We start from the raw sequence: 12,769 nt of genomic DNA, 5'->3' as shown, positions 1-12,769 counted from the left end.
TTGATTTGGGATTACGCCTTTTATTTATGTACCGATATGTAAGTTATAAGCTTCAGAAACAAACGGTTACGTCGGAGTTGCAAGATTTTGATCGTTAAAAGCTCTTTGCCGGCTGAACGAAGTAGTATGATAATCATATCATTCGAAAGACAAGATTTTCAGAATTTGGGAATTTGTTATATAGTAAAATATAAGGTGCATGTTTCGACTTGAATTTGATCATGACTGCCTCCTATTAAATCGAATATATGTGCATATGCGTTTTTTACGTACCGTTTTTCCAATCTTGTATGAATTTATGAACTTATGTCGATGAGGCTTGTTAAGTTTTTGAAAAGTACGACAATAATATTAGGTTGATGGAAAAGAAATCCTTTATTTTCTTGGTAGATGGTTGTAGTGTTCGATGTCTCGTATAGTATCAATCAAACAATTTCAAGGTTATGCTCGTTGTCATGGTGACATTTCAACTAAAACAACCTTTTGTTCCTTTCAGTTGTGAGTTGCAGGGTATTAACAATGGAAGTCAACAAAGAGAAAAATATGTATATTAATAACCGGAACATGGTGGGGTGCCCATCCAGGAGACCTCATTCAGTTATACAAAACAACGATATTATCAGTGTTATAATATGGCAGTTTTTGCTTCCGATCAGCTGCCAGGATTCATATTCTCAAGCTGGAGAGGATACAATATCGTTGCTTGCGTATAGCCATGGGGTGTTTGCATTCGACACATACGATGAGTCTCGAAGTATTGGCAGAAGTACCCCCGCTTACTCTTCGGTTCACAGAATTATCTTACAGATTTCTCATCCGTTGCAAGATCATGAATCCATTAGTGATTGATAACTTCGAAAATCTACTCCAACTGACTCCTCAGTCAAGTTTTATGTCTTTATACCATGAGTACCTTACCCCTGACGTGCACCCTTCACAAGGCATCTCCAACCAAGTTTGCTTCCCATACTTTTGCAATTCCTCTGTCACTTTTGATCTGTCCATGCGACAAAAAATCCATGGAATTCCAGATCATCTACGCTCAGATTCTATTCCACCGATATTTTCGGCAAAATATGGGGGTAAAGTTAGATCTGATAAAATGTTGTTTACTGACGGTTCATTCATAAACGGGTCCACTGGCTTCGGCATCTTCAATGAAAATTCCAGTGCCTATGCTCTAGGGATCATTGAAACACTGCCCATCGACCATTATTTTATTTTTTCAGACAGTCTCAGCTCAATAGAGGCAATCCGCTCAATGAAAGTTGATAAACGCTCATCTTATTTCCTTACAAGAATAAGACAACTATTGAGTGTTTTGGTCGTACAATTATTCAAGATTACCTTAGCATGGGTTCCCTCTCATTGCTCGATTCCGGGGAATGAAAAGGCGAACTCGCTAGCTAAGGTGGGCGCTTCAGAAGGAACACTTTTTGAAAGGCAAATTGCTTATAACGAATTTTTTCACATTCCTCGTCAGCACATACTCGTAAGTTGGCAGCGCATGTGGAGTGAAGATGAGTTCGGTCATTGGTTACACACGATTATCCCTAAGGTCTCGACGAGAGCATGGTTCAAGGGATTGAATGTAGGTCGTGATTTCATTCGCGTGATATCTCGGCTTATGTCCAATCACTACAACCTCAACGCGCATCTCTATCGCATTGGGCTCGCAGCAAACAATCTTTGTGATTGTGGCGATGGCTACCACGACATCGAGTATGTTGTCTGGTCGTTTATCCGGTTCCATGCTGCTCGCTCTCAGCTCTCTAGAGCACTGAGAGCAAAAGGCAGACAATCGGATATCCCCGTCCGGGATATCTTAGGTAGCCGTGATCCTGATCTTCTGCTTCATCTATACCTGTTCCTCAGAAACGCCGAAGTCAACGTTTAATGATGTTTCCTTCGTTGTGTCCCCGTTTCATATCCCTCCTATCCGATCGATAAACTTTTACTTAGTCGCGGCAATACATACACACACTCTTTACAGATGCACGGGCCAAAGGTTGTGCAGTCCACTGATCATTCAACAAGAGCCAAAGGTTGTACCGCTCATGACAACTCTACACGAGCTGATGTTTGCGCCGGCTAGTGACTATTCTATCCTGGATTCCTCGAGTCGAGAAGACGCACCACGCTAGATATGGGGTACAGACTAGGGGGGCGTTGCTGATTAATGGTCAGCTACATCCCAATAGGAAGTATCCCGTGTCGGGCACACGTACAGAGCATTGGAGACAACAACATCCCAATTACGAAAACACTTGTAATACTAACCTCGAGCCAACCGCGAGTAATCAGTTACATATTACTAACATAGATAATAAGAAAAATTGTCAAAGTATTGGACTCCCGGCCCGGTGAGGCTAACGCCATATGAGCCTTGATTAAAATATATATTTTGGAAAAAAAAGAGAAAAATCGGTACTTTTTTATAGTTCTTCTTTGAGAAATGTGAAAATGCAAGCCAAACCGAAGATATTGTAAATGGTGTTTATGGTGCCGATATTGTAACAGCTAATTTCGATTTTGTCGATGACATTCAGGCATTCTTGATGTTAAAGATGCACCTCGCCCAGGCATGCCTGTGATCGAAATTGTCGATAAACTCACAGAAAAAAAAATCGAAATTGACCGTAGCATCGCCCAGGAGCAAAAGATCGACCATAAAACAGTTATAAGGCAGTAACAACGGCTTCAAAATAATAAATAATTCAAATTTGGGATGTCCTTCGTCATAGTCGTGAAAATCGATAGCACGACATCAAAACAAACAATGCAAACACATTTGTTTTGTTTGCTGCTCTCCAGATTACAACCGAATACACACACATTAAGCTCCTACCAACAACCGATAACATCTGTGTGGAAGCATGTTGTCCAATAACGGCCATTGTCATTGCTGTTGTTGTTATTGTTGCCCACTGGAAAGACATTGTCGCGCTGCCGCGTAATACATCGAAGCCCCAAGAAAGCCGATATGAGGCTAATCAAATGGGCCGCCCCCGCTTCAACCCCTCACTCACCCGCGAATCAGATTGGTCCAGATTGGCTCGGCCCCGCACATTCAATACCATCACCAGTGGACGACGAGCTCAGATCAATAAACATTGTACCGATGTGTGCTCCTGCGATGAAGTTCGTTAATTAAATCAAACCAGATGGAAGAAATTGCGGAGGCTGCAAACGAGAGCACAAAGACTACCAAAGACTCATCAGTGATACTGATTGACGTTTGATTGGAGGGGGCCAGAGATCGGAAAAACAATGAAGTGCGGCGGTACAACAAATCGGAAATCGTGATACAGTCATTGACAAACAGAAATCAGGTCTTGTTGACGACGAGTCAAGTGTGCCACTTGGTGGGGTTGAGCAAACACGAAGGACTGCACATCAACAACAGGTGGTAACTTCGTGTAAAGGAGAACAACAATCGCGCAATAACCGGAAAATAATTAGCGTCAAATGTGAGAAATAAATTAGACAAATAACACCTCCAAGCGCCCCGGGAAAAACAAGATGCAATCGGCCGTAAATATGATTCTTCGAAGAACATGTTTCATTTATGGTGTCGGGGCAGCGAATTATTCCCCAATCTATGGAATTATTGATTGCAGCATCAAATGCAATAATTCAGCGGTTTTGAACGAACGAACGTGTAGTCCGACAAATAAACAATGGAAAGCGTTAAGAGAAGAAGAAAACGAAAAAAACACCTGCCGAAATGTTCTGCTCTTGGCGGAAATCAACGGGCGGACGGAACAAATCAGGTGTATTGTAATTCGCGCGCTCTAATTAGCAGTAAATTAGTCGAGCTCTTGGCATCGCTCGGAAAATATTTCTGCCAACTTTTCGTTGCCGACCCGCGCGTAGCAGCGGATACTGATTTTGGCTAACAAAATTTAGATGTGCGTGCGTATGTGTGTGTATGTATGTCCAAATTTATTTGTACATACATCCAAAAGCCAAGGATTCTTTCGATTTGGAAACAATTGCGTATGGTACTGCCAGACAGCGAATGGATCGAATTTCTATTTCACTCGCTGCATCGATTTATGTCGAGCTGCGGTCGAAACGGCTGGCGGAAGATAAAACTATGTTTACGACCAACTGCTTTCATTTCCCTTCTCTCCCTAGTCGAGAAGCAGTGACGTTTGTTAAGATTGATGCGTTGAGAATGGGTAACAATTAATCCGTACGAAAATTGTGTTTCTGTCGGCAGGACGCAGGAATCCAATTTGTGCCTTCTATTTCATTTATGTAAACAGTAATTTTGTTTTCATCATTTATCCATTCAAAAGTATAGTATAGGTATAGGTAAAAGTAAAAGTATAGGTAAAAGTAATAAAAGTAAAAGTATAGAATCGTGTAGTGCGAGGAACAATCGCACAAACACATTGTCTTGACGAATATACATACCTAACACGTCGAGCCCCGATCAAAATAGGGGACCGACAATGAACTTTTCTCCTGGTCCGCTTCTGTCCTTACGAATCGATAATGGATTTTTCAAAAAAAGCACCAAAAGTGTTCCTGGAACCAAAAATCACCAAAAATCGGTGAAACTGTTAAAAGTTAACGTTACCGAAAACAATTGATCGGATTGAACCGAGAAATCTGTTCCAAAAACTACTGAAATGCAAGCAAAGGCAACACAAAGGGGTTTTTCTTGATGACAATGTTCAGTCACATTGAGCAAGACCGATCAGGGAGATGGATTGAGAGCTGAATTGGGATCAACTACTGCATGTGGTTTATTCACCAGACTTGGCCCCTTCCGATCAGCGTTGCTTTTCATCGATGGAATACGCACTCGTTGAGCTGAGCTTCAATTCTTTTGAAAATGGGTGAACATGACTCGGTGACTGGTTTGGCTCAAAAAACTCTTTGAAGTGGGACTACGTTTAACCGGAATATATGGGGGGTAAAATGAAAACCTAAACACAGAACATGCAGGGAAAAATGAAAGATTTCGAATGCTTACAACTCAAACATTTCATAATTGATCGGAAAGATGTTTGTATCATTCGATAGGAAATACTTCTACGCATCTATCACAATTGAATTGAATAACCTGTAAAATGTTAAGCGTTAATGAAACGTCCTAACTGCCTCGTTTTGATTGACCCGACATACTGTTCCCCTACACATAATTCCAAACGAAGCAGCCCGAAAATCGGCATTGAAAATACATGAATGTTGGTGAAACGTTTGTTCCCATCGAAATGTGTTCCCTAACACAGACTTCAAAAGCAAGGTGTCTGAGGAAATCGACATTGCAGACAAATGCAAGTCAGGGGTATTTTTGATATTTGTTTCAATTCTTTACTCACAAAGCAAATATGTTAAATTCAATTGAATTCGAAAATTGTTTCATTCAATCAATAATTTGATCAATACAAACAAAATATTACCAACCACATGGTAGTCCCACGTCAACCTTGCGGTTATATCATAGATATAACCCACCCATTTTTTTTGACGTAGCATTCACGAATTACCTGACAAATGGGAAAAATGTGCAACTTCTTTAACTTTGAATCAAATGGATGAAGAACCTGTTCCACCTGTAAAAATTGATCCAAACGCTTTAAATACAATGATTTTATCAAGAACAAGAGCCGCTTCGGGATAGCAACAGCGTTGACAATCTCAGCTTCTCAAATGGTTCCCGAACACTCTACAACCGGGCACACATACTATGTTACTCAGTTTACAACAGCGGCGTTTCGAGTTAACACGTGTTAAACTGTGAAATTATGAGAATGGGATTGCAAATTTGTTCGAATGGAGCTTATGGATTTGATGCACCAAATCGAATCCTGTACTGCAATGAGTTATGCCCAATGACGGGAGATGGCTTAACTTTGCAAATGCACATCCAAACTAGCGTTGACAGGAAATATATCGTACTTGACAAAAAAGATGCTTTTTATTGTGTTGCAGAGTTAAATGCACAAAGTTTTTAAGAGTGTTAAAATGTATATATGTATCGAACAGACTTCTCATTCTCTGTCTGAATGTCAGCTTGGAATTGTTCCCAAAGAAAAACCCAAACGATGCCAAGCCGTGATTGAACCAAGGCAGACTGGATTGTAAGGATGTTTCACACAACCACTGGTACTGTCACACAAATGCGCAAGAATGTTACACCACATTATAAAATGCAAGGAGATATTTTGATGTGTGCTTATTTGCGAAGTGTCTCTTATTTTGTACTCTTGTTCCTCTAAGCCCAAATTTTCTATTTGTCCAAAAAAAACCATTCCACTTTAATCTCGAATTTCCGACTTTCAACATAAAATACTCCTAGCAGAAAGCTGCCAGCATAAAACCAATGTGTATGTGTGATAGATCAAAACATTTTAAAGACGTTCTAGTGGGGGTGAACATTGAAAATAATGTCTGAATAATTTGAAAAGAAAATCCGCGAAGCCCGTCTAAAGACGGAGTTGGGTTGTAGAGGGTTATATTACTATGGTCATATACTAGGATGCCAATGAATGTATGAGAAAAAATCAACCCTAACATTTCTAAAAGTTACGATGTACAAAATGTTCACCACCTCGAAAAAACACCCTATGCCAAATTTCAGCTCAATCGGACTTAAGGGAGAGTGGCGCAAAGCGGTCAAAGTTTGAGTTTTTTGAAAATCAAAAAATCACCCAAGGGGGTTTTCGAAAAAAAATATTGATGCCAAATGTCTTCGAATTGCATGAAACGTCGAGATCTAGTGTCATCTCGATTTTTTTTTGTCGAAAATCGACACTCTGGGAGTTTTTTTTCGTATACGAGACGAAAAGTATGGTTTTGGTTGCCAATAAAAATAGTTATCTTAGTTTTTCATTCGGAACTTGCTCCGAAATGTTGATTTGCACGATAATATACCCAATGCAAAATATTAGCTCATTATGGACTTCACTTATTAGTGTCGCAGACGTTGAAATTTGAGTTTTTTGAAAACCGAAAAATCACCGAAAATCGGGGTTTCTTCCTTCTATTTTAGAAGGAATTAATACGAAACCCAATTAACCTTATTTAATTGGGTATAAATCTAGCAAAAAAAATCGGAAATATTCACATTTTTCTGAAATTAGTGATCAATTTGCCCCCGGTTTACGGTACCCTGTATTTTTATTAACACTAGACTCTCAAATCACGTACAGGTATGTATTGTAAATAAAAAATCTATGCCTTCTGCAGAAAGCGTGTTATTTGCATCTTAAAAAAAATTAACGTCATTTATAAATAATCCTACAGATCTATGTTTTTCACATTCTTTGAACATTTCTATCGTCTATATCAGCTATACTCAACCTGCGAACCGTCTGGCCCGTTACCATGTAGTGGACAAAACACATGTGTATGTGTAACAATCACGAAAACTTAAATCATCTAGGAAACATGAGATGAGAATAATGGAGTTTAACACATTACACATTATTACACATTAGTTAGTTGCCTAGTTAAGTGGTATTATTAGATTAAATATCTATCTAAAATATGGAAATTAAAATATGAATATGAAATCATTACTTATTTTTTAACAAAATACTACGTCGTCATTACTACGTAGGGTCGTCAAATCAGAAATGTTTTTTTTTATGAAATAATTTTAACGTTGATAATTATTTTAGCTATGAACGTATTTTGATGGTTTGAATATCACTGTTAACCTGACGAGCGTAAATCGGTCGCTCGAAATGTAAATGCAGCATTCGTTCTACGGACAATTCTATTCATTCTATTCATTGAGTATAAACAAGCCATCCATGACTTCTAATTACAGTACTCACAATTCATCAGTCATCTAGCTACCGACCAGACGACAGCGGAGCTTTCGAAATGATCTTTCTCAAGGCCGAGTGTTTAGTTCAGTTTTCCGAATTGGTCTTTTTCAAGGCTAAAGGCGAATGAACTGATGAATATCAAAGCCTCTATAATTAAAAACATCATCGTCATCATCATTCAAGTCGTCTCGCTTCAACCATTCGGTGGAGGCACCATTTCTATTTGCATGTCGTCTGGCGACAAATGCCTCTGTATTTTTGCATCACATCATATGTGAATCTATACTGGGGTGTAAGTTTAAAATTCCTTAAACGACAGCGTTTCGTTTGAGGTACAAAATTTTGAGCGTCAATACCTCTTTGTCGGTTGAACAAAGCGTGAATATCAATCTCTTCATTCGAAAGATAAACAGCTGGTTTTCATTGGTTATTCATTGAACCAAAAATTTGTTTCAGTAGCTCAAAACTGCTTCGAAAGCAAACTATTCAAATCACAAAAATCTATAAATATCAGATACTCATACGTATAGACAAGAAAGTATAGAAAGAAAGTCCATCTTAGTCAAGATTTGTCAATGCATATCGTTGACTGCCAGTGAAAGTTTTTTTTTAACTATTGTGCTCGCCCTGGCCAACCTCAGTTTCTATTTTGCCACTGTGAACATTTTTTTCGCCTCAGACACGCGCAGTGAGTGCGTGTATTGTTCTCGCGAGAACAAGAATGAATCATGAATCAACCATCTTCAAGTGCGTCTGCAAAAGCTGCAAAACAACACAAACCCATCGGTCGTTTTTAGGGCCACTGAAAATTTCGACTTGAGAGTTATTTTAGAAATTTCGATGCCTTCTAAAAATATATTATATATTTATTTTTGGCTGAAGGAAGTTTCTGTGAATTGAGGAGTGTGCTTAAAATTATTGATGTTATGAAGATGTTTTTAATTATAAAGGCTTTAAGCTTTCTTAAGTTACAGGCGATTAGCCTTGAAAAAGACAGTTTTGAAAAACTAAACTGAACAACTCGACCTTGAGAAATATCATTTGGAAAGCCTTGCTGCCGACCGACCGGTCAGTATCTGGATGACTGATAAATCGTGAATGACTTATATGCTATTCTTCTCAATCAATCATTCAATTTTCGTGATTCCATTTATTATTTCCGGGTTAAGGTACGTAAGGTATTTTTCAGCGTTGATAGTTATGTTCTTCGGTAGAAAAGTGAAGGTGAAAATTTGTTTCGATGTTATTGCATTCGCCTCCGCCACCACAATACAAAAGATTCGATTCAGATTTGCTGTAGCCGTTCTGCGTCTTCAGCATAGTTCTGCGTTGGATATGATATTTTGCTAAGAGATACTGAAGAACTACTTAGATAAATATGTTCAATATTCCAGTTTCAGTGTTCTAGACAGCGAGCAATCAACAGTGTATGTGAATGTAAATGCGGTAGTGTCTTAGACACCACTCTTCTCTATTTATTTATTTTGCGGCCCGCGACACCATGACCAATACGTGTTTGTGGCCCTATGAAAAAAAAAGGTTGAGTTCCGCTGGTCTATATACATAAAAATGATTTGGTGTCCGTTCCTCACAATTTAACTTGAGTACGAAGCAACGGATTTAAACAGTCAGTATCAGATTTGACGCGTCTTAGTCTGCGTCAAGTTTGTATGTTAAAAATGAAATTATATACCGCGGATATAGATCGCGTACAGAAAAATAAATTCTGTGAGAAGTTCATTGGGTCAGCCCGTTTAACATAATATTACGGTTTTTCTTATCATTTCTGGTGTTGTCACCTCCATATCAGCTTCGATATCAGTAGATGAAAGTATTATTCCAATTGCTTGTAGAACACAAACTACATGTCATTTCGAAACATTAATATTCAAACAGCGCCTCATGAAATACTATAATTAAAAAAGAAAATATTAAGGGGAAAAGAAATCCATCATTTTCCGGTAGGCTACTGTAGTTAGCGATATCTCATAATGTATCGATGAAGCAATTTCAGATTTATGTTCACTGGAAGGATGGAATGAAAAAAAAAACGAAGATATATTTTTTTTGTTTGGTTCACTCTGTTATGAGTGGAAAAAATTAAGCCCAAAGAGAGAAAAATCGATACATTGCACAGTTTTCTTCTGATAATGGCCAATAACAGCTGCAATTACGTGCAATTGTAGCTTTATCATTCCGTTCAGGGAATGGTTGATGTTAAATATACACCTAGTACAGGTAAACCCATCGTTGAAAATGTCAGCTATCAGCTCAAGATCAGCCAAAAACATGTTTAAGTCTTTACTCAAATCTGGATTCAAATAGAAGGTTGATGTTCGGATGTCACACCAATTCACCCAAACAAACATTATGACCCTGTTAGAATTTCTATCACGACAACATTGTGAGAAAACCAAAGCATGACCAAAGCGAGATGACGCAGCTCCAACAGTGTTCAGACTAGCGGCTAGGAGGGTTCTTCTGTGGGTCTGAAAAGGAATCATTTATTATGATCTGCTTCCGATTGGCCAAACACTGTATTCGGATCCTTGCTGTTAGCCGTTCGAAGCTAGCGATTGACAAGAAAAGTTCAGTTTTGACCAACAGATAAGATGTTGACTTCCATCAGGACAACGCCAGGCCACATGTCTAGTGACTAAAGCATAGTTCATCTTAAATCTGGACGCATTAAAACGGGTCTATCTCGGAGCTATGTGAACGAAATAAAAATGTTATGTACTCAAAATGTAGGTCTTTTATTGCACTTTAAAGGAAAAATAACAAAAAAATATTCCGATGTGGTTCTGATAGAATCTCAAACTTTTCGGCGAATACCACTCATCATAGTTTGGACACCCTGTTCGCTGACCTCAGCGGCCATTTTGTTCCACCATCTCTTCATCTCAGTTGCATCCCGAGTCGTCCTACCATTCTTCTTCATCTTCTGCTTGACAATAGCCCAATATTTTTCGATAGGGCGGAATTGAGGGCAGTTGGGTGGGTTGATGTCCTTTTCGTCAAAATCCATCCCGTTGTCTCGATACCACTGTAGTACCTCTTTGCTGTAGTGGCAGTTTGCCAAATCTGGCCAAAACTTTACTGGTCGTTTGTGAGATCTAATGTACGGAAGAATACGTTTTCTCAGGCACTCCTCCTTGTACATTTTGGAGTCCATGGCCTTGTTTGTCACAAAAACCGGGGTTTTTCGTGCGCAGCTGCAAATACCTTGCCAGATCAAACACTTTCTTGGAAACATATCGGCAAAAACGAATTTGAACTTGCCGAGGACATCACCCCGACCAGTGGCTTCATAAAATTTTTGGCCTGGAAGCTGCCCAAAATCCATCTTCACGTACGTTTCGTCATCCATGAGGATGCATCCGTCATACTTCGTTAGAACCTTGTTGTATAACTTCCGGACACGTCCTTTGGCTACTACATTCTGCTTCAATGTCCGGTTTGGTTGCTTACTGGCCCGATAAGATAGTATTCCTTCGCGCCGACGAATCCTTCTGACGGTGCACCGGTCGGCATTGAATTTATTGGCGATGTCATAATCCGACTGCCCTGGGTTTGCCTTGATCGCTCTCAACACCAAATGCAGTTTCCGATCCTTAGTTTCACTATGACGCTTGGAATGAACCTGCCGATCGATAGTATGCATCTCACGGAAACGTTTGAGAACGCTGCACACGGTCGATTTGGCCATTTTCAACGATTTCGCGATTTTCGAACCTGACCACGTCGGGTTTTTTTGGCACTTGGCACTTGGTCATTTTTCTTTCTGAAAAATCGATATTAAAAAAAAAATTTTTTTTGAGATAACTGTAAATCTCAACGTGTCATGCATTCTTAAGACACTTGGCATCAATTTTTTTTCTAAATCCGATTTCCGGTGATTTTTCGGTTTTCAAAAAAACTACAATTTTAACGTCTGCGACACCAGTTACAGAAGTCCGAATGAGCTAATTTTTTGCATAGGGTATATTATTGTGCGATTCAACATTTCGTAGCAAGTTCCGAATAAAAAATCGAGATAACTAATTTTATTGGCATATTTTTCGTTTCGTGTTCCGTATTTCGCATTCGTTCCAGAGTGCCGATTTTTGTCAAAAAAAAAATCGAGATGACACTAGATCTCTACGTTTCATGCCATTTTATGACATTTAGCATCAAAATTTTTTTATTCGAAAACCCTGATTTCCGATTTTCAAAAAACACAAACTTTGACCACTTTGCGCCATTCTCCCTTAAGTTCGATTTAGCTGAAATTTGGCATAGGGTGTTTTTTCGAGAATGTAAACATTTTGTATAGGGTAACTTTTTGAAATTTTGTAGGGTCGATTTTTCCCATACATTCATTGGCACCCTAGTAGTGACTCATCAGAAGAGCTCGTTTGGAAGGTTTCTTATGCATCGACCTTATGATCTGGACCTAGCACCAAGTAGATACCCTGTCTATGAAGAATATATAGTCACTCACCTTATTAATGTTAAGCAAATACGGAAAGGTCGAAAATTTTTATTCAGGGACCACAAATGTGAAATGGAACGAAAATAGAAAACCGTGTGGCCATTTCAAACCCATATTTTGGACTGCATTCAAATTCAACGAAAACAAAAGACCATTTATCCCAACAATTCATAAAAAATAGCACAATTAATCGTCCGTAGTGCTGCTAGAAATTATTCCCGGTCACACCCATCTTAAGCCAACCAACCAAAAGCGGCAACATACGCGTTCCGCGCAAGCAATCGTATTCCAATCTTCTCTCTCCTCAAGCATTAGTATCACGTGCCATGCAAATGATCTGTTCCACCCAACCCATAGACCCACTTCACTTCCTCAAGTCAACGTAACAAGCGTTACGCTCCACCGACTTGATCTAGGTCACTGACGCCGACGACGAGATGGCAGAGAATCGTCGAATCGCGGAGCATCGTCCTCCGGATGCATCTCATATGCAAAATAATAT

The 12,769-nt window shown here is 39.2% G+C and overlaps 1 protein-coding gene across 9 annotated transcripts in view; it reads right to left on the bottom strand.

Annotated features, from left to right (window-relative positions):
- The window catches only part of LOC129767542 (liprin-beta-2), a 144,996-nt gene that overhangs the window by 40,464 nt on the left and 91,763 nt on the right, over positions 1 to 12,769 (bottom strand). The gene's annotated exons all lie outside the window — the stretch shown is intronic.

This window comes from Toxorhynchites rutilus, chromosome 2 (genome assembly GCF_029784135.1).
Source record: "Toxorhynchites rutilus septentrionalis strain SRP chromosome 2, ASM2978413v1, whole genome shotgun sequence".
In the NCBI taxonomy this organism is placed as follows: Eukaryota; Metazoa; Arthropoda; class Insecta; order Diptera; family Culicidae; genus Toxorhynchites; species Toxorhynchites rutilus.
Note: the sequence above shows the minus strand (reverse complement) of the source record. Positions and strands in the feature narration are given on the sequence as shown.